General features: G+C 42.1%; 1 long non-coding RNA gene across 1 annotated transcript in view; it reads right to left on the reverse strand.

Annotated features, from left to right (window-relative positions):
* Positions 1–7,635: 7,635 nt before the first annotated feature.
* Positions 7,636–21,187, reverse strand: part of LOC122796466 — a 16,852-nt gene continuing 3,300 nt past the window's right edge. The window contains exons 2-3 of the long non-coding RNA XR_006363978.1: positions 18,532–18,533; positions 7,636–7,646 (exon numbers count right to left, since the gene is read on the reverse strand). This is a non-coding gene — a long non-coding RNA (uncharacterized LOC122796466). The remainder of the gene's footprint in view (positions 7,647–18,531; positions 18,534–21,187) is intronic.

Here is a 21,187-nt window from a genome sequence, read left to right on the forward strand (position 1 = left end):
AGCATACAAAGGGCAGACATCTTATCCCTTGAGTAACAACTATTCAATTAAGAACTGAACCTTTTCAAACTCTGAGGACATTTCCGCTTTAAATGAAACTGGCAATGCAGACACACCTATTTTATGTACTGAAGCTATAAATATAGACTCTGAGACTGACATTAGCCCGACATCTGTATTCCATCTTAAAGAGAAGGAAGATTTACCAGGTGAATTGAATGAAAACAATGTTGGTGATTTTCAAGAGCTTCTTTTTTATTCTATAGGGCATTATACTAGAAATAATTCAAAAACTTTATCTGAGGGTGAGGAAGGAGCCAGTCATTGAACCAGAAAATAAAAGACCATAGAGTGAAAAGTACTTTTTAAAGAAGATTCAGCAAGTGAGTTTGGACTTAAAAATATTGAACCTTTCAGATTTTATTATGAGCTCAATGCATCTTTAAGATCTTAGTTTAGGTTTGAATTATATACCAACCTACAGGATAAATATTACAAAAATGTTGCTTGAATTACATTTCTTCTCTGGTAAACTCACATTGAAATATTTGTTTAAAGATGTTGGTATGTCTGATTTGTTAAGAAAACCTTCTGTGTTTAATACAACTTTAAATAACACTATCAAGGTGTTTGAGCAGGTGTGCAAAAAAGATATTAGGGAAATGCTCAGCAAAAATAACAGATTTTTTTAAATTTTACTTTTGATGAAAAACGAGCCTTATGTCAATTAAGAAGCGAAAAGAAAAAGATGTATGAAGGCAGATAGGGGGTGGGTTAGCTGTTATGGACACATATAGCTATGGAGGAAATATTAAGGAAAAATAATGAATATTTTGAACTTTCCTTGAGTGTCATACAAAAAAGTCATATAGTTGTTCATTCTATTTTATACGAACATCTAATGAACAATGATATTAGTTTCAAAATATATGATTTTCTAAAGGTGGATAACCCAAAGATTGGGGTTTTATTTGTTATCCCAAAGCAATCTACTTCTAAAGCTCAAAGTTTTGAAACTTCAAACTTCAAATGGGTGAGACCAGAAGATCAAAGTTTTGAAACTTTGAAAATAAAATCAAAAATAAATAAATAAATAAAAGCAAAAAAAATGTTTTGTTTTTGCTGCATACCCCACAACCCCTGCTAATTAAATATACCAACTCCGAGATCACACTACAGTGAGGAAAACAGTAAATATCCCATTCTGCACTATACAGCAACCTACATTCAAAATTTCAGTCTTATGGTCTTAGCCATTTGAAGTTCGAAGTTTTGAAACTTTGAGCTTTAGAAGTAGATCCCTTTGGGATACCAAATAAAACCACAATATTTGGGTTATCTACCTTTAGAAAATCATATATTTCATTTTGAGCTTCTGAAGGGGATCCATCCCAAAGATACACAATAACCCTACACAACCCCTCTTTATGAGTATTGTTTTGGCTTCCAACAACATCACAGAATGGATTCTATTGTTTCTTGATGCTATTTTAAAACCCTTAGTTACAAAATTGTCATGTTATGCAAACAATTCATGGGATTTTTTTGGATAAATTATGTGAATTTAATTTGTCTTATGATAATAACATAATGCTTATATTATAATATAACATTATATTATAATGATAAATTTTGCATGGTCACAGTCAATCCCCAGGATTCATGGACCTTGTGCCAGGTGCAGGCGTAGCGTTGGCCTTCTAACACCAAAGATGGCAGCCGAGCGATTCAGGTACGAGCTGTTTCCACATGCACTACCTGCGTACGCTACGCCTGCACAACTCCCAAGCCTTGTATGCTAATTACCCCATGTGCAGCAGTGTAGCATGCAAATGAAGGTATGTAGTGATTCAGGAAGTGGTGCAGGTGTAGTGTAAGCATGCAAAAATGTAAACCGTAGAAAACGGTTTACATTTTTGCAAACATAAAATCAGAGCCATGATAGCCGACCAAACACATGTATTATATTGTTAATATATGCTAATGGCAAAATATATAGCCATTGGCATAAAAAAAATGTACAAAATAGAAAATTAACATTTAATATATATAGTCACACTATCGCGACGTGGAAGCGCAGGGCAGCAGTGCGCAAAGGGGATCGCAAGGAATATATAAAAATATAGAATAAAACCGCAATGAAACACATATCACGATTTCCCCATAATAGTCAATGGCAGGCATGCTACACCATACTCATGGTGCAAGGATTGCTAAGGGGCAGTGACAGTGTTCTGCACAGTAGCCAAGAATAAGTAGGCAATGCCATGCAAATGAGAGGAGTAATAGTGAATTGCAGATTCCCTGCTGGTGTAAGGATGCACCTCACAGTGTAGCGTTATAACACAGAGGTGTGCCCTTGAGATAAAGATGACATCAAGAGAGGGGTGTGTCGCCATTGCTGTACGCACATTGGAGCATTGCTAAAACGGTCTGCCCCTAGCTAGGTAAAGCTGCAGGATAGGGGTGTGTTGAATTGCCCATAGCTATGCTTAGCTGACAGTACACAAGGTAACTGAGTATGCTTGTGAACGGAGATGAAAATGCGAGTAAACCCGGTAAACAGGTATGCGCGGTGCACATTGCAGTTGAAACAGGAAGGATATAGGAAAGAAATAAGGAAATGCAGCAGTGAAATTGGAGTACAAATGACTATTTAACACCTAGGAGCCTACAGTGGGCCATTGACAACAGCTAACAAGGCTGCAAGCAGCTACCTGCAGAACAGGGAAGGGGAGGGGCTGTACTGCAAAGAAAACAGCAAAGTGTCAAAGCAGAACAAAGCTGATATGCAGTATATCAGCTACAAGGCACATTTTGCCATGACTGGGTAGGGAAAGTACAAAACAAGAAAGATGGCAGGTGGATGCATGCCTGATAATGGGAGGGGATCCAGGTCTAAAAGTGATTTAAAGGGCAACAGATTAATCAAGGCAGGCAAGTAGATCTCCACAGTAAAGGCCCCACACTTGCAATACTCATTGCAAAACTCATAATTAAGACACACAGCAGCTGGAATAGCTCATACACACCCACTTACATCAGCAGCATCCATAGCACAATACTATAAAGTGTGAAAGCACCTCAGACACATTTGTGTAGTCCCATACAATCTGCACCAGTGGTGTATACAGATGGGGAACTTTTATTATGTACATATTAGGGGCTGCCATAGCATTGATCCACCAGCATGTGTTGGAGGCAGAAGGTGGTGTGAAGGATGATGCACATGACCACTGCAGGCACCAGAGGAGGAGGAGAGTGTTCATATCCATGGTAACCTACCAAGGGCTACATCATCTGGAGATAGTAGTGCATTACAGAGTGGACAGGGACACCCTACAGCAACTTGTGGAGCTGTGCCAGTCATGCCTCAGAACCAGAACAAACAGAGGGGAACCCATCCCAGTGGATACAAAGGTATGTGTAAGCCTGAGAATACTAGCTACAGGTACCTTTCAAAGACCAACTGGGGATATCATGGGGATCTCACAGGCATCAGCATCCAGGGTACTACACCAGTTCCTGGATGCCATGTTACCACATGCAAATGAGCACATATACTTCCCCCGAACGCAGGAGGAGTTGGCCAGCGATATGCGTCTCTTCCACTGTGTGGCAGAATACCCAGAGGTACTTGGTGCAATAGACTGTGCGCACATACACATCAAGTCACCACCCGGTGCGCAAGGTAGGCACTACATAAACTGCAAGGGATACCCCTCCATCAACTGCCAGGTTGTGGGCAATGCCCAGGGTATTATCATGGATGTGCGAGCTGGCAGCCCTGGAAGCTATCATGACTCCCACATCTGGCATGCCTCACAGCTGTATCGGTTATTTGCTAGGGGACATCCCAAATGGCCACCTGGTGGGGGATGCTGGCTATGCACTTGAACCGTGGATGATGACTCCCATCAGAAATGCACACACACCCATGCAGGAATGCCATAATGAGTTACACGCGCAAACCAGAATCATCATAGAGTGTGTGTTTGGGATGCTAAAATCACGGTTCCGTTGCTTGGACATATCTGGTGGAGTCTTGCAGTACTCTCCAGGCACACGTGCCCACATCTTCATAGTGTGTGCCATGCTGTACAATATGGTCCTGCGGAATCAGCTGCAGCAGGGACAGAATATTGAAGGCCCTCACCGCCCACCACCATTGCCTAGGGCCCTACAGGCACAGAGGTACTCAGACCATGAACACCCTGAGCCAGCCCCAGTAGGCAGACAGAGGCATGCCTAGTATGCCCATGCCTTGGCAAAGAGGGAACGAATAGCACACACACTGAGAGTAGGCACCTAGGGACTGACACCTTTCTCCACCTGCACACACAGTAAAAATAGATGGCACACTCACAAGACTATATTTAAATTGTCATGTATAGTCAGTCTACTGTGTGCATCCAACACAGGCAGCCCTCAACTATTGCACACACAACAGCCACTGGCACAAGGTAAGTCAACACCTGAACAGTAAATTAAGCTATCAGCATATGCAGATACTGTATGTATAGATTCATAAGTAGGTACTTGGCCAACTGCCAGAGGCCATTCATAAGCCCAGCCAAAATGTATCAGCTTTTGCCACCCCATTGATTCATTAACTGTCTCTCTGTGGAGCAGAGCCAATGGTGGGATCCCTGGGGTGCATCTATGGTTCCTCATCCACCCTTCAAGATTTCTCTTGCAGAGTGTTAGTAAGGGGCTCTGTATAATGTAGTTAGGGATGTTGTTCCAAAGTATGGGGAGTGTCTGTGACAGGAAGCGGTCCCTCCAGCATCTTCCAGTTATTGTTGTGGCAAGGTTCAGCTCACTACACTGTGTGGCTCACTGTGACATGGATTCTCATAGGTGGAGCATATCAATCAAGCCTGAGTTCGACATGGCTTTGTTGGCCAGCAGAGATAATCTCTGAGTAAACGAGATGCCACTGAGTAAAGCAAGAGTTTATTCAGTCTGGCTGCATAGGCCATATGATGGAGGTCAGTATTCCCCTTGGTGAGGTACATTTGTGTACCCCCCAGCTTTTGGACTTGTCCTCTGAGGTACATCTCACATGGGTTATTATACCCTATGATGGGACTGATGAGTGATGAGTAAAGGGGCACTATAACCCCAGTATGTCTAGATGGGAATCCTTTAGTAATCAGATGGCCTACATAGAAGGATGTCCTAACTACTGTGGAGATATGATTGTCAAAGGGGAGATCACTATCTATCTTAGTCCCCAGATACCCCATTACCTCATCTGTATTAAAGTGGCTGCGATTTATGTGTTAATATGTGGGTGCCAATTCCACAATGGAATGACCATGCAGTTAGTGGCACTTGGCTGGAGGCCTTGTCATTGGCACCCTGTGACATTCTCTGTGATGCCCCTTGAGGAATGTCCGTGTTATCTGGGCTATCAATCATGGCTCCCAGTTCGCAGTCATTGCAAAACATGGTCTGTTGTAGTCCACCTGTGTTTGCCTGTACCTCTGAGATGTATATGCCAAACAGTAGGGCTCCCAGGACTGAGTCCTGTGGGACACCAGTCGTGACTGTTCAAGAGTTGGACCTGGAGACCGCTAGTCGTACCATGTGGGTTCTGTGTGTAAGCCCTTTGGCAACCCAAACTGTGATGTATGGGTGAATGTACAGGCTGGTGTGTTTATCAATAATACCTGAGTGGGGCATGCTGTCAAAAGCCTTGGTGAGGTCCAGGTAGTATGTGTGAACCACCTCCCCATCATCTAATATCTTGATGACTGTATGTAAGACGTCAAACAGGTTCAGTAGGCATGAACTGCACTCAACCAAGCTGACCTGGGTTGGTCACATGTTCGGAGGTTACCAATGTCATTGTTAATGAGTACCATGAGGATGCGGACCATACCATTGCAGACCAGGCTAGTCAGGCTTATGGGGTGGTAGTTACCATGGCCAGTTGTGATTCCATCTTGATGGAGTGGAATAATCATTGCCACACGCCATTGTATGGGCATGTAGCCTGTGGAGAGGCTGAGGTAGGAATGCTTAATTAGGTGGGGGGCAGGTTGTCTTGTACAGTTTGCAAGATGCAGTCTGGGACACCATCTGCCTCCATTGATGCTGTGTTCTGCTGTTAGAGAGGGCCATATCCACCTGTGTATCTCTGATGGTTGGAATACTGTGCCTTTCGGGTAGTGTTGTGGGTTCTTTAGGGGGTGAAGTATGCACCAAATGTATCTGCAAGGATGTTGGTGATATCAGTAGGGTCAGCATATTTTGTGCTATATTTCACCAGCACAGTGCAAATCTGTGTGTCACCACATAGATCCTTGACATAGCCAAAGAAGGCTTTGTGGTTATGTTTCAAATCCTTATGTATTCTCCTGCTGATGTTAGCCTTGGATGATGTCATGAGGGACCTACGTATCATACTAATTGGGGTCATGGATGTCTTCATGGGATTTGCTGTGTGTCTAGAACACTGTCGTACTTCTGTAGTATAGCCTGTTTATTGCAGAGGTCCACCAGGCCAGTGTCCTTGTCTAGGAGGAGTGAGTCTTGGTTTACCAGTGATGGCATGATCCATACATCCATGTAGGTGCTTATAGTCTGCATTTGTAAATTTGTCTGTCTCTTGAGCAGTGTTTCCCCTTAGTGTGGGTGCTGTGAAACCCCCCACCCCTGTTACTTGTAGTGTAACTTTAGCTGTAGGAAAGGTATACACTGTGGTATCTGTGGGTGGGGGAGATGCTAGGGTGTGGAAACAGTGAATAGTTTATGGTCAGATCTAACCAGTGACCAGTTAACCTCCGCTGTGGTGCACCTGTTGCCCATGTTGGTGATGACCATATCTAGTAGTTTCCACCCCACGTTAGGGAGGTTACCACCTGATAGAGGGCATAAGAGGTGATACATTCCAGGAAGCGCTGGGCCTGGAAGTGAGTACTGGAGTACGTTTCCCAGTTAATGGTATGATAGCTGACGTTGTCCAATGCTAGGGTGTGCGTTAGGACTGTCATGTTCTCCACTGTCTCCAGGAAGGTGGAGTGGAGGTCCTGGGTCATGGAGGGTGTTCTGTAGCAGGCCACATTCCACATTGCAGTTGTGGCTGATGTTAGCTGCACATGGATGATCACAGAAGTATCATGCCGCCTCACTAACCTGGAGGTGTAGGTATCCCTGATGAATATGGATACAGCCCCTCCATGTCTGTCAGTCCATGTTCTGTGGCTGAAATGTGTGGTATGGGTTGTAGTCTGATAGTGCTGGTGTGCTCTCAGGAGCCTTAAGACAGATCTCAGTTACTGCACAAATGTTGATGTTGTCCATCCGGAGGAGTGCTGTGAGTGCATGTATGTTGTGATCACACCCCCTGGTGTTGAGTAGCATAACCCTCATTGATTCTGCTATTGTGCTGTTTACAGAGCTGGTATTCACCTTCGAGACTCTCCTAAATAAGGCACCAGCCAATAGCCTTGGCCAGTATTCCAAAGCCTAAGGCTGATGCATAGGCCGGTATGGTATTGTTGCATGCATGTTTCCCATATATGCTTGTTTTTCATCTCTCCTGTAGGTAACCTACTGGTAAGCAATAGAAAGCCTTAAACTTATACAAGTCTTCTAGCTTCCAAGATAGGCTTTTGGAGTGACTAAGTATTAGTGTTCTGTATATTCTTGCTGTACTCAACTGTTTCCTGACTACATGATGATTTCTCACTGTGTATTGTGATCTGAAGGTTTGTTTATTCACATATTATGGCTGTGATGGCCTGCACATTAGTGGTTCACAGATAGCCTACTACCTATCTGTCCAAGGGCAATTAGAAGCATAGCTACAGTGTGTTGGCCTTCCCTGCACCATTGATGAAGTAACTGAGCCTCTGTCAAGCATAGCCAATGAAGCAATTCCAGGCAGAGTTGCTGGAAGCTGTTGAAGACCAGGGTTGTGGAGGGTGATGGGGCACTTAGTGATCTAAAGACGGCATGTTAATGTGGCTATTCAACACTATTCAATTCCCCCAACAGGTCTTGCAGCTATCAAACTGTACAGGCTCCCCCACCCCCTGGCTGTATGGTTCTGGGACACATGATCCCAGGGGTGTATAGCCCGTTTCCCATTCACACAACAAGGTTTCCCTTGAAGTGTGTCAGTGAGGGGCTATGCCTAATGTAGTTAGGAATGTAATGTATTGTCTCACAGTACATTTATTATATGTTGTTATTTCAAGAGTACATGAAGCTCAGTGAGTTTGGGGGCCTCCGCCCTTTGCTTAGCCTAGCTTACACATAGAAATCTTCTAAATAGGAAATAGGTGGAAGCAACGTTAATGTCAACAGTGTAATGGTTACAGCATCCGCATAGTATCTGTGCATTCGAGGTTACAATCCCGATAAAGGCAGGGATGTTTATCATGTGCAAAAGTAAGCCTTAACCACAGCTTGCATATATAGGAAGTAATCATCTGTATAATAAACATTCGAAACACCTGTATAAACCCATGCATGCTGGAGAGTACAGTCAACAGAGAATGTAATGTTATGTCAGCACATAGTGAGATGTTACGTCACTGACATGTATATATCCGAAGTAGTTAGCGGATGTGGCCGTGTTTGCCCGCACAGGTTATATGTTACAAAGTTTGTTTAACTGTGTCTAACTGCTGCTATAATGTCACACAGACACTTTTAAACATGCCTACAATTGCTTAAATGAGCCTTATTCTGCAGTAAAAAACATTTGTAAAGCATTGCAGGTGTTGAACCCTGGACCATGCACACTATAGTCATGGGACTTACCAATACGCCATCCGAGGTGTACACATACTTCATGGTCTTGAGACTGCACCTTATACCATATGCATTTCACTGTAATGATCACAAATGGGACAGTCACTTTGTGTACATATTGTAATGTATTGTAGCTTGTGAACCAACACATTCCAGTCTACATATGTATTACTGTTACAAACTAATACGAAATATATATATATATATATATATATATATATATATATATATATATATATATGTCAGTGATGTCTGCACATACCTGTATATATATATATATATATATATATATATATATATATATATATATATATATATTATACAGTTACATCAATAGCCATATATATAAACATCTATGAACACACTTCGTGAAATTTCAGGTAAGCTATCCTCCAAAGGACCCATGGTAGCACTTGTTTTTCTATGACAGTTCGATGAATAGATATGGACCCATATATATATATTATACAGTTACATCAATAGCCATATATATAAACATCTATGAACACACTTCGTGACACAGAAGCACTCCAAAGGAATTGGAGTGTACAGAAAACGCAAGCAGCTCTGGTATTATAACAATTAATATTAACCTAATTCACCATAGAAGGGGTGGTTGTTGTGTATGTGAAGATTGGGGTGGGGGAGGAATGATGGGTAATGCAATCATGCATCAAGGAGGGCCTGGGTCGGATGTCCAATAAGTGAACTGGAGGGGCATACATAGAGTATGGGGACAATATAGAAAGGACACAAAACAAGAACCTTTCTCATCCATAATACACCCTGTCATGTCACACTGCAACACCTAATTCCACAAACATATGAACATTAACATGTATCAGACATATGTACACCAACTGACTGTCAAATTTGTTTTCAGTAGTGAGGAATGTCTGTAGTACAATGTATATTCTAAACACCATAGCATTTGTACATATCTCAGATGCCTTAGTGGTAAAGTCAGTGACTGTGATGTTCATGGGCCTGGGTTCAAGATCTCCAAGGGTTGTTAGGTTATTTTGAGGGCCAGAATAAGGGCTTTGGGATACAGGTGGTTTAAAGCACTCAAGCAGTTGTAAGTGGGTTTCCACATGTTTGCGTGGCAGTAAGCGGCACTGAAACACTGTAAATGGAGAGGTGCTTTACATGTTTAACCTTCTTAATGTCGCACAGACCACGGCCAAACCTGCTCACAATTGCGTAAATGTCCATTATTCACACTTTCCCTACCACTGCCTACTCTGAGAGGTAAAATAATAACACCTTCCAGCAGTAGAACCCACAACTATCTACTCCATCCTCTGAGCAACCTAACACTAAGCTACCTGGGATGTACCTATCCCAGCTGTGGTACGCAGACAGGCTAAAACACAAAAGGGAGGAATGTGTTGAAATAGGACAACCCACCATGTACCCAATTAAAGGTGTATGCTCATATATAGATATATAGACATATGGATCTACTGCATTAAGATGAAAATGCATTTTACCGAAACTAAAACAACGTATTTAATGGACAGAAACTGCATTTTACTGAATCCGTAAATGCACGACATTAAATTTATCAAAAAAAAACATTTAGCGAATTACTGCAGACAACCCCTACTGCTCCATGCAACAAATATGAAAGGTGTTTGTAATACAGTAACTGCACGTGCAGGGAAACTGAAATTGTTGAATGTTGGGTAAGAATGTGTATATGTTAAGCAAACAGAAAAACGTAAAAATGATATTACATTTGTAAAAGAGAAGCTATAGCTTTAATGTAGTTCAGTGCATCATAGTCTTCTTTGTGATCAGAGAGGATTTGGAACTGCTGTTGTCATCTAATTAAAGCCCTTTTCTTCGGAGAAGGAGGGCAAGCAGCTGGCAATCTTCTCCAGATTTCATCTACTCTAGTTTTTTCATGTACGATTGCTTTCATTATGTTGTACACATCAGACATAATTTTCCCTGCTATACACTTAAATCTCCTGTGCCATGCTTCAATGGCATTTTGGGTCCGTGGTAAATTAAGCTCATTTAACACTGAAGCATTCCAAAATTTAATGGGGAACAGTGGAGGGAATCTTATACATGACGTGGATCTAGTACAGAAAGCTCTAGATTTGCCAAGTAAATACCATTCCACAAAATATTTGATCAAAGGTTTACCTTCTACATGGAACATTCTTTTCAATAAAGTGAAAGTATGCATGACTTCATTCTCTGGTAGAAATGCTAAAGCAGCAAACTGTTTCACAGCCAATTGGAAATGCATGTTGCTGTTATATAGTGAACCTAATCATAGTAACTGCACTTTTCTCCATATGTTTCTGCCGTAATGAAAAAAGCAGCCTTTACTAACTACATTGCTACCATTCCTTTTAATACTTTTGATGGCTGCAATTTCAAAATCGCACAATATGTATGATGCATTCAATGTCAACGTTTGCTTTTTAATGAACTCAAAGAAACACTGCCACATAAAACTGTAGCAACGGAAAGACTTCTTCATCATTAAACAATAGATCAATGGGACACTCTTAGAGTAAGCTCCATACTTCACAACTGAGTGTATGGTGTAAACTTGGCGGCACTGTTCATCTCTACGGAAATAAGTACCATCGATCAACAAAATATCTGCCAAACGTATGTAGTTTAGGTTTTCCTTTGTGGTTAACATCAGAATGGTATTTTGACCAGTACTGTCAGTCATCATTTTTCTCATGAAAATTCCACCCTTTAAAGGGAAATTCTCAGGGATAATGTCACTTAGAGAATACGGAGAAGTTAAACTTGATCCTCTTTGTTTGACACAAATTCTTCTAACTCTGCTTAACAGCAGTTTTCTACTAGGTAACTGTGGAGCTAAATTTAAGGATGATGACGCTAATGCGTCATTCACTATTAAACATGGTAAAACTCTATAATAAGCTGCTCTCTGCCTTAAATTGTCACAGATGTTATACATTTCAGCTTCTTGTGGCTCTCCTGAATGGTCATGTTCAGCAGATTTAACCAACTCTTCGCCAGTAGTTACTGAGATAGTGATAGCTCATCCCTCACGCTTTTCTGACACTTTGTGCTTACAACACCAATACTTCTTTGTTTTAGTCCTTTTCTCTAAATGGTATACGTAACCTTCTATTTGTAGTATCTCACCTCCATGCTGCAATGTTCCAGTCTGATACACCTGACCTAGTACACCAGGTGGGAGTCTGCAGTAATCCACCATTCTTAAATGTAGTATGTAAGTACACCTCCTGAAAGCATTGCAGTTTACTTATAGGTGACGGTATTTCTCATCACGATAAAATAAGCTTTGAGCATAAACGTTTCTACCATTTGCATTTTTGCTATAATATACTTTCGATGTTATTCAACAGCTGATTTGCTTTTCGGTGAACTGCACTTTCGTTTTAATGCAGTAGATCCAGATATATATATATATATATATATATATATATATATATATATATATATATATATATATATATATAGATATATAGATATATATGTAGAGAGAGAGAGAGAGAGAGATACATAGAGACATGTCGATATATACAGGTCTATATATATATGTAGATATATAAATAGGTTAAAAACATCTACACATCTATGGAGGTACAGATAAATGTACATACACACACACACACACACACACATATATATATATATATATATATATATATATATATACATATACACACACACACACACACACACACACACACACACACACACACACACACACACACACATGTCTGTAGACAGCATCTGAAGTGGTCATATCTGAGTATAACATGGAACATAGCAATCACACATTCCACCCCCCCAAACACTATGAACATAACATATGAAGAGTATATGCCAATACACTATTACAAATATGTTCTATGGACACAGTCACCACAACTGCAATGACTGCAAATATCCATGACAGAATTACACAGACAGCTTTCATTTTGCAAAACTTTATTACATTCCGATGTATTGCCAAAAGGATTCAAGGACTAATAATACCTGCATGCTATACAGGAAGCATTTCATAGTGCCTCAGTGAATCAGCCTGCAATTACCATAGTATTAGTCCACTAATGGATAGATGTTCACATAGGGAAAGAACACAAACACACATATAGACGTTGTATAAAAGGGGCTCCTACACACCTGCATGTGCTATGTACACCCACCAACATCTACCCCACAACCGAAATAATTACATCAATACATACTGTCATACCATAACCAATTATGCAACTACTGTACAACATCTGCTGAAACCTTAACATACCTGGACACAGACACGCTAACATGGCCCTATGTGAAATAGTTGCCGTTATACAAATGAACAGCTGCTGAAGTAACAGGGTTGAAAGGTTTGTACCCCAGGAAGTTTTACCGAGTACTGATTATCAGCAAAGTATGATACACAGTAACGCCAAATGAAATATGTCTGGTAAGCACACTGTAAACTCCCTAACATTATATGCATAGCTATGCAGCCTTGAGCTGGTCAAAGAACCTGGCCAGACTGAAACATATGCAGAAGTATTAGGGACAAACAAACCCTGCACAAGTAGCAATGTTCAGCAATATAACAGCAGTACTCACATTTAGACAAAATCCTCTAGGCATTACACACAATATATTACTGTTCGTCTCCATACAGCTGTTGCAATAGATTCCAAACAAAACATCCACGCTGTCTTCCTCACAAGTAAGGCAAAGGGACAACGCCAAGTGGAGTACTCAATTATACTCCACTGTATCCATGGTATTGGCTAAGGCAGTAGCAGTGCAGCTGATGTGCATGTAATTAGCTACTTAGGAACACCAATTGGTCATCGGGATAGCACATGTTACTGATCTGTAACTATAAAAGGTTACCTTGTCATACATTCAGACCATCTGTATCTACCTGTAAGACAGTACAAAATACTGAAAGACAAACCAAAAATGAGTATTATACTAGTTAATAACACCTCTGATTACTAATATGGTATGTATAACATGTAGTATGTCTGTGTATGTAGTAGCTGTACTGTAAGAATTACAGTGTAATCAATGCATATGGTGGAAATAGCTATCTTGTAGCGATGTATTGTTGAGCAGTAGTAATGCTTGTAGTATTCTATGTGTGTACTGCTGTAGGTCACACGGCACACTCCGCATACACCACAAGGGATGATATGGGCTTGGAACCCACCAATTCACTTCCAGCCACTGTCAGTGTCAGGATTGGTCCAACAAGTATGTGCTATAACAGGGGATAGTATATGTCGATATATTGTAACAGTCGACATATGTATGGGTGTATAAGTAAGATGAACATGTTAAAGGTTGGCTTACCATGCAAATATGGTGTGCATTGTGGATTATTGTGCCAATAACTGTGTAATGTGCATTATTCTAGGCAGATCTGTATTCTATTCTACATAGCAGTTCTGTTATCTTATGCAAACAGTAGTTATGTCTATTGGCAATTACAATACTCAATGGCAGGACACATAGCATTAGTATTCATCTGACAGGTTAGCAGCATGATAGCAAAGATAATTGGAAGAGCCAATTAACTATCCATGCACATAACACATGTAATATCCACCTCTCTACTATCATTTGCAAGCAATAACAGCTGTGCATGTGCACATGTTATGCAAATGTGTAGTGACCCTTGTTACAAGGCTGGGCCAAATGGCTATGTGCACACCTACATAAAGTGGATATTGAGAGTACAGACACACTGGTTGAGCTACCAGGTTTGTGTAGCCCAACCTCTCATTACCAACCTAACAGCTGCCTGCACATACTGTATGTAAGATAGTGCACAGCACTGGTAATGAAACAGGTTACATATCTTCTTTAACTCCAGTGTAACATCTGCAGTAGGAGTGTAAGATGTAGGAGACAACTGCCCATGTGTAATAGCCACATCATAGGTGATGGCTTACACTATCTGATTATATCCTGATCATGTTGATAGTGGCATCAGAGTCTATTGATACATGACTCTGTTTGGAGAGTGGGTGTCTGTGCCCAACAGAGCTCATGTTCCTGGTGGATATGTAAGTATATACCCAGAAAAGGAAACAGACCTATAGACACTTGCATCATCTGTAATCAACTAACAGGATGTGATGTGCTCCTCAGAGGAGGATTGCTGCTAAAGGTAGCTACAATGTTTCCGTAATAGTCAGTGTTGTCACATCCATAACACAAATATATGTCAGCTTTGTATATGTGGCCATCCTGGGGGAATGTAATCTCTATGCCATGTACACTGCCAGACCCACCTAACACCATGCCCAAAACATTGTTTGGGATGCAACTACCTTGAGACAGATCACCCACCAGGCCGCGGACTTCCCAACTGTCATAATGTGCTGTAATGGGGAAGATTAGGTCTGAGACAGAACCATAATAATGGCTACACTCAACTATTCCATTATGAACTGGGAAGACTCCTCATGTGCCAACACCTGCGCTCAATGCATGTTGGATTCTATCGACCCCACTGACTTGGATCACAGTACTCACACAAACAGGGCTAACAGTATGCTACACATAGTATCAAATGCCAATGTTATGTTTCCTAAGAGCAGAGTGGTAAGTGCCATGGCACCCATGCAAATGGACAATGCATGTGTAAATGCTGAATCCTACACAAATGAACCTTAAGCAGTCACATATCTGCAGTGATTGTGCCATTGAAACAGAACCAGGATTCAACTCAACACAAACAAGTAGGCAAACTGATGGTACCATGCTTTAAACTGTACCTCAGAAGGTAGTAACTGTTGCAAGAGTGAACACACATGAGTGTCGGTGATTCCTGGTCAGCCTCAGTAAGATGCAGATACACCATATAAAACAACGCAAAGCTACTGTGAAACTAATCAGCCACATATTATGAGGCCAAACACAGAACATGCTATAGCTGTGTCATCAATCATAATGGCAACGACAAGACCTGCAGTGCTGCACAGCACTATGGCATGGGAAGTACTGCACCTAGAGAAATAGCACCTGTTCATCCAGACAGGGTCTTGGAGAACGTAAACCCACTCCCACCTCCAACAGGTACACTTAGTAATATATCCATGTACACTACAGGCCCCCTGTACTAACAACTATGCCGGTACAAGCTGCACTATCTAAAGCCATACATACAGCTTTCATGGGACCTGTCAACATCCCAGGGTGTATCCTACACAAATGTAAAAACATTCAGCTATCCACATACACATCATGTTCAATCATAGCTCCATTTCAGGCTGTGTGCACACCAAATGGTGCACAGCAACAGTTATCACACCTCACAAAGGGGGAGACACCATTGATAATGGGACATAGTGCACAACTACCCTGCTGAGTCTGGTCTGTACGGCCATGAACCGTGGTCAACGTATTTGATGTTCTCAGTACAGATATAGATGACATTAGGGTTGATTCACACTGCATATCATGACCTTGCCAGGTCGTAGAACACCATCACCCATACTGTATTCCAGCTACACTCAGTAAACTAGGTGTATATTCCTATGTCACAGGAGTGGTTGGCAACTGGACTGCTGGTAGAACCAACACTACAGAAGGTGTCTGACTAATACACACGCATTAAACCAGTGCCAGCTACAGTAATACAGGGGTCATTCCTAGTACTCCCCCTCTTTGTTATCTATACCACACAGACTAACACAGAAGGCATCAGCCTATTGATGTTTGCAAATGACTATGAACTAAGAGTAATAGTCGACTCAATGTGTGCTGCATTCAACATACAGAAGGGCCTTAGTGCGTCAGATGTGTGGTGTGTGATTTATGGCCACAGTCTGTCAGCTAAGTACTGCATTGTCCTCCCCTATGTTACAAACCCTGTACCCATTAACTACCACCTAGGCAGTGGTCAACATAATGGCAACTGTGTGTATGGGATGCAGCTGTACAGTACTTCCCTTTGATAGTTACGTCACCACAAAAGACAGGTAGTCATATGTGGCACCCCTAATCATGACAGGGTGCCATCCGGGAATATAGAGATAAATGCTCAGCCATACTCAACACCTATGTGACCCATAAGAGATTACATATTTCCTTTAAGGGATATTGCCAATGTGTAGATGGCCTACACTGCCCTTCCCAATCCCTAGCTGCACTATGTAGCATGCAGCCAAACCTGAATAAAGCCATGTCCAACCCAGAGGTGTTGGACATGCTACACTTAACACATCCTGATCCCAAATAAACACATACGTCATGGACATCCACCTTTCTAGTACAAGGATCACAACATGCCTGACAGATCTCTGTCCCATACACTTAACATACTCTTGCCATACTATGCATCCCTGTCCAGTGAAGCTGCACATCGCCCCTCTCTGTGACATGGTGTGATGACCGCATGCCAAATATATCAGTAACCATGTGTATCAGTTCTGTGGCACTGCTTGAACTGGCCACTGAAACTTACCTGTCTGTTGCCTACAGCTAGGTAACCTGTATGCCTAGGCTCATAAATGGCCCAGGGTATATAGCCTACTAGATCACTATGACCATACATGTTATAGTCAATATCCAACCCTGCAAATACCATCAGGCTAGCTATTGCCCCATGTGTTACACATGTGCAACACAGGCAATACATGGCACGATGCTACACAATTTACTAGTAAGCCACCTCAGCTGTACAGTGCCATGTAGATGTATATGGCAAAACACATACATGCTTGCAAGTCTGCAGGGTCACAGGTCATGTCCGTAACAACTATATATGTGACATATACACAGCATTAAGGTTGACTGCATTAATGTAAACACATCCAGGCATGTGCTGATAGGTAAAGACACCACTACAGGAAACAGACATGTTCACGTCAAGACAACATCCACATGGTGTATGAGCAATGTCATCACATGACACACACATATATGGTGATAACATCACATCACCAGTAGGTGTCAAATGTGTGTGACTTATACATGTCAGTGTTGTTAATGTCATGTAGATTTGCAAAGATGTATTTGTAATCTTAATAAATGTGATACACATGTATGTTCAGCTGTACTGCTGTACTTCTCTGTGAGTTACTGTGACCTGTCTCCAGCATTTTGTCTTCTAGGTATGCCATGTAGCAGACTGCTGACATATAGCTTATTGGAGGATGAGGTCCTCATCCCATACCCCCTTGACAACTACACAACGCTCTTTAGCCATGTGCCACAAGATGCACAGCAGTGGGATGCCCTGTGGGAGGAACTCTGCAGGAGGGCAAATGATGGCAGTCACAATCACACCTATCAGCAGGTGTGCCAACACTGCACTGATCTGATAAGATGGGTGAAACAGCGTGCTAATGCAATCGTCAGAGAAGAAGGTGCAACAGGTGGGGGGCCACTCACCCAGCCCCCACTTACATGTACCGAGGAGCTACTGGCCAACCTGGGGAGACCTGCAGACCTCCATCCACAAGCTTTAGCTGGTATTGTGGAGGTGGGTGTCTCTCAACCACTGAGCCTGGAGTTGCCTGGTAAGTCACTACTGCACATAAAACACAACTATATTTCACATAGTTACTGTTACTGTACAATATGTAATGTAACATCATATTAAAGGCATGTATGCACCCATGCCACATACTATAGCCTGCTACTCTATGTATGCATAGATGTGCATACTCCATAGTATAGTGTATTGTACTGGCTTATGTGCTAACATGGACATTGCACCCTGTAGCTATCACACAGGTTTGGATAATGATCTTACTGCCGTGGCACTCCTGTTTAGGTACCTCTGGCATTTTGCAGTGACAGTAGCCTGTGCCAGGTGAGATTGTTATTATTTACCAGGCTTGATAATGCACAGAACATATTAATTGCATGCTATCTGCCATAACACATGTACACATAAAGTATGGTGGTCCTGTTAATGGACACTGGTCAGACCTGCAATGCATCACACTGTTTACCTATGTGAAACAATTGAAGACTATATGAAACACCTACACTAAACCTTCCAAACGGTCATTGCCAGATGTGTGGACAAAAGTGAATACAATGGTGGAGGTGTGTTCCACTGTAGGGACAGGTACTATATATCAGCATTACACATGTTGGGAATGCGAACAGTACTGTACAGAGAGCATATGTGTGCACACACTCTAAATGTGTTCGAGCTGGAGTATGACAGGCCCACAGGATACATCCTTGTGGAGTATACCCTTGCTATGAATGTCACACAAATGTCATGTGCTATCAGGCATGTCCATGACATGTAGTGGGCTGATGGCAACACTGCTCAATTATCCTGCAAAACATGTCTCACATCCCATACATACCACCCTTTGTCTGCATAACCCTGTCCTCAGTGGAGCATATGACATATATGGGTGTATGTCTTATGGGATAACACTGACATGTGAAATAAGATGGCCATCACAACCATTGGACTGAACATGTGTACACATGGCCATGGAGGATGACCAGAGACATGAAGCAACACACACAGTAGAAGTGATGTACATGTGTGTACACCCTGTTGTACATTGGCTCGACACAATACAACTATGGCCTTTGTGTAATGGTGATATAGCAGATGTGAAACACTAAAAACATCATACAGGCCTGTGCACAGCTTGTGTAGGCATAACATGAAACCACCAACATCTTGAGTGTGTCACGACATGGAAGCATTCACCTATACAGTATCCAAATACATACATGTGTTGCACAACATACACATACATCCACTTCAAGCCACAGATTCAGTACATTCACCTTGCTGGTGTCAGACATCACTGTCAAGCCTGCTCCTCATGTGTGTGAGATACAGAGATGGCATGTGGGACATAGAGTACTGCTAAGTTAGCCATGTGTGGGCATAGTTGCCAGGCATCAGAAATACGATTGCAGATGTGCAGGGGTGTCATCCGTATACCCTTCTGTGACCTGTGTCACACATTCCACATTAGGGTTTATTGTGTATACACCTCAGTGACGTGGGTCACATTCCACATTAGATATTTATTGTATGTGAACATAATCATGGCTATGAACTGTGTCAGTAGCTCACACTGTATAGCAATTGTGAAGCCACATGATGGCCTGCAATGGCTATGCACATCAGCTCAATCTGCAGTATGTCCATGCATATTTGTATGGTGGACAGACAACATTGCATTAGCTGAAGGCCTATGTTAGTATGACACGTCCCTGCATTGGGACACCATTACCGTACTGTAGATTGGAAAGGACACCATTGTGTTACAAATGTATGCATGTCATTCAACAAGTCAGCAGAAGACATGTCATACTACATGTGATTAACAAGATCATACGCCACATGGCAGGCCGGTGTACTGTAAACCTGTGCTGGTCTGTGGCATCATTGCAAAGTAGGGACAGATATGTCAAACATGTGTGTACAGCCACATGCACAATGTCTACACTCAGCTCAGGGGTAGGCGGAATAATGTTGAACAGACATGCACTGCTTTGGGGGAGATATGCAAGCTAGGGCTCAGGCAAACATAGTATGCAGTCGTCATAACCTACTGCACATGTCCTCACACATAGGGGCGGTGGCCAACACAAAGCATTGGTGGCAGATGTACAAAGGTCATTGATGGTCTGTTAACATGTGGTGTATGTTGCACATACCATGGTAGTGTGGTGCAATGGTGCAAAGTGCATGCATTGTGTTGCAGGTATGGGGCATAGGCTACTAACACAAATGCTGCAATACAGGTATGTATGCTAACCACCACTATAATTGTGTAAGGTGCATGCCGTCTGCTATAACACATGCATGCTGCTGTGTGCATCTCAGGGATGTATGATAACTACCACTGTAATTGTCTATGCTGAAACTATAATTGCCTAAGCTGACAGTAGTCTTTCGTTTGACACTCATGTTGCTAAAGTAGTTAGGAAAACCTTCTATATCGCCCACCTGATCATGAAGGGATTCACATCTAGATCAAGGGTCATCATCCCCCCCTGTCACTCATCACATTAGACCTATGATTGAGGTACAATGCCCCGCAGGAATGTATCTGACCAGACACCTGATGTAGCTAAAGGCCCCAAAAAGTTCCTCACCAAAAGGATAAAGGGTCTCAAAATATGTCTTTATGCTGCCGACTGAAAGAACTCGTCTCATACCGCTTGCTCAGAGAGGTGACCTGTGCTGACATATAAGGCCATGTCAAACCCAGATTTGATGAAAACCTTGACAGTTAATAATAAATAGCTGCGGGGGGGAGGACATCATCCCCCAGAGAGACCTATGCTGTGGGGAAAAAAATCCCGGTACATGTGGGCAGAGCACCTCGCTGGCCTTGTTCAAGAGGAATCTTGACCAATGGATGGAGAGATCGCAGATATACCCCAGGGATTTCTTCAGTGTCTGCTTGACACAGAGGCACAAAAATGA

The sequence above is a fragment of the Protopterus annectens genome, chromosome 1.part0 (assembly GCF_019279795.1).
Source record: "Protopterus annectens isolate FY-2018-M chromosome 1.part0, PAN1.0, whole genome shotgun sequence".
In the NCBI taxonomy this organism is placed as follows: Eukaryota; Metazoa; Chordata; order Ceratodontiformes; family Protopteridae; genus Protopterus; species Protopterus annectens.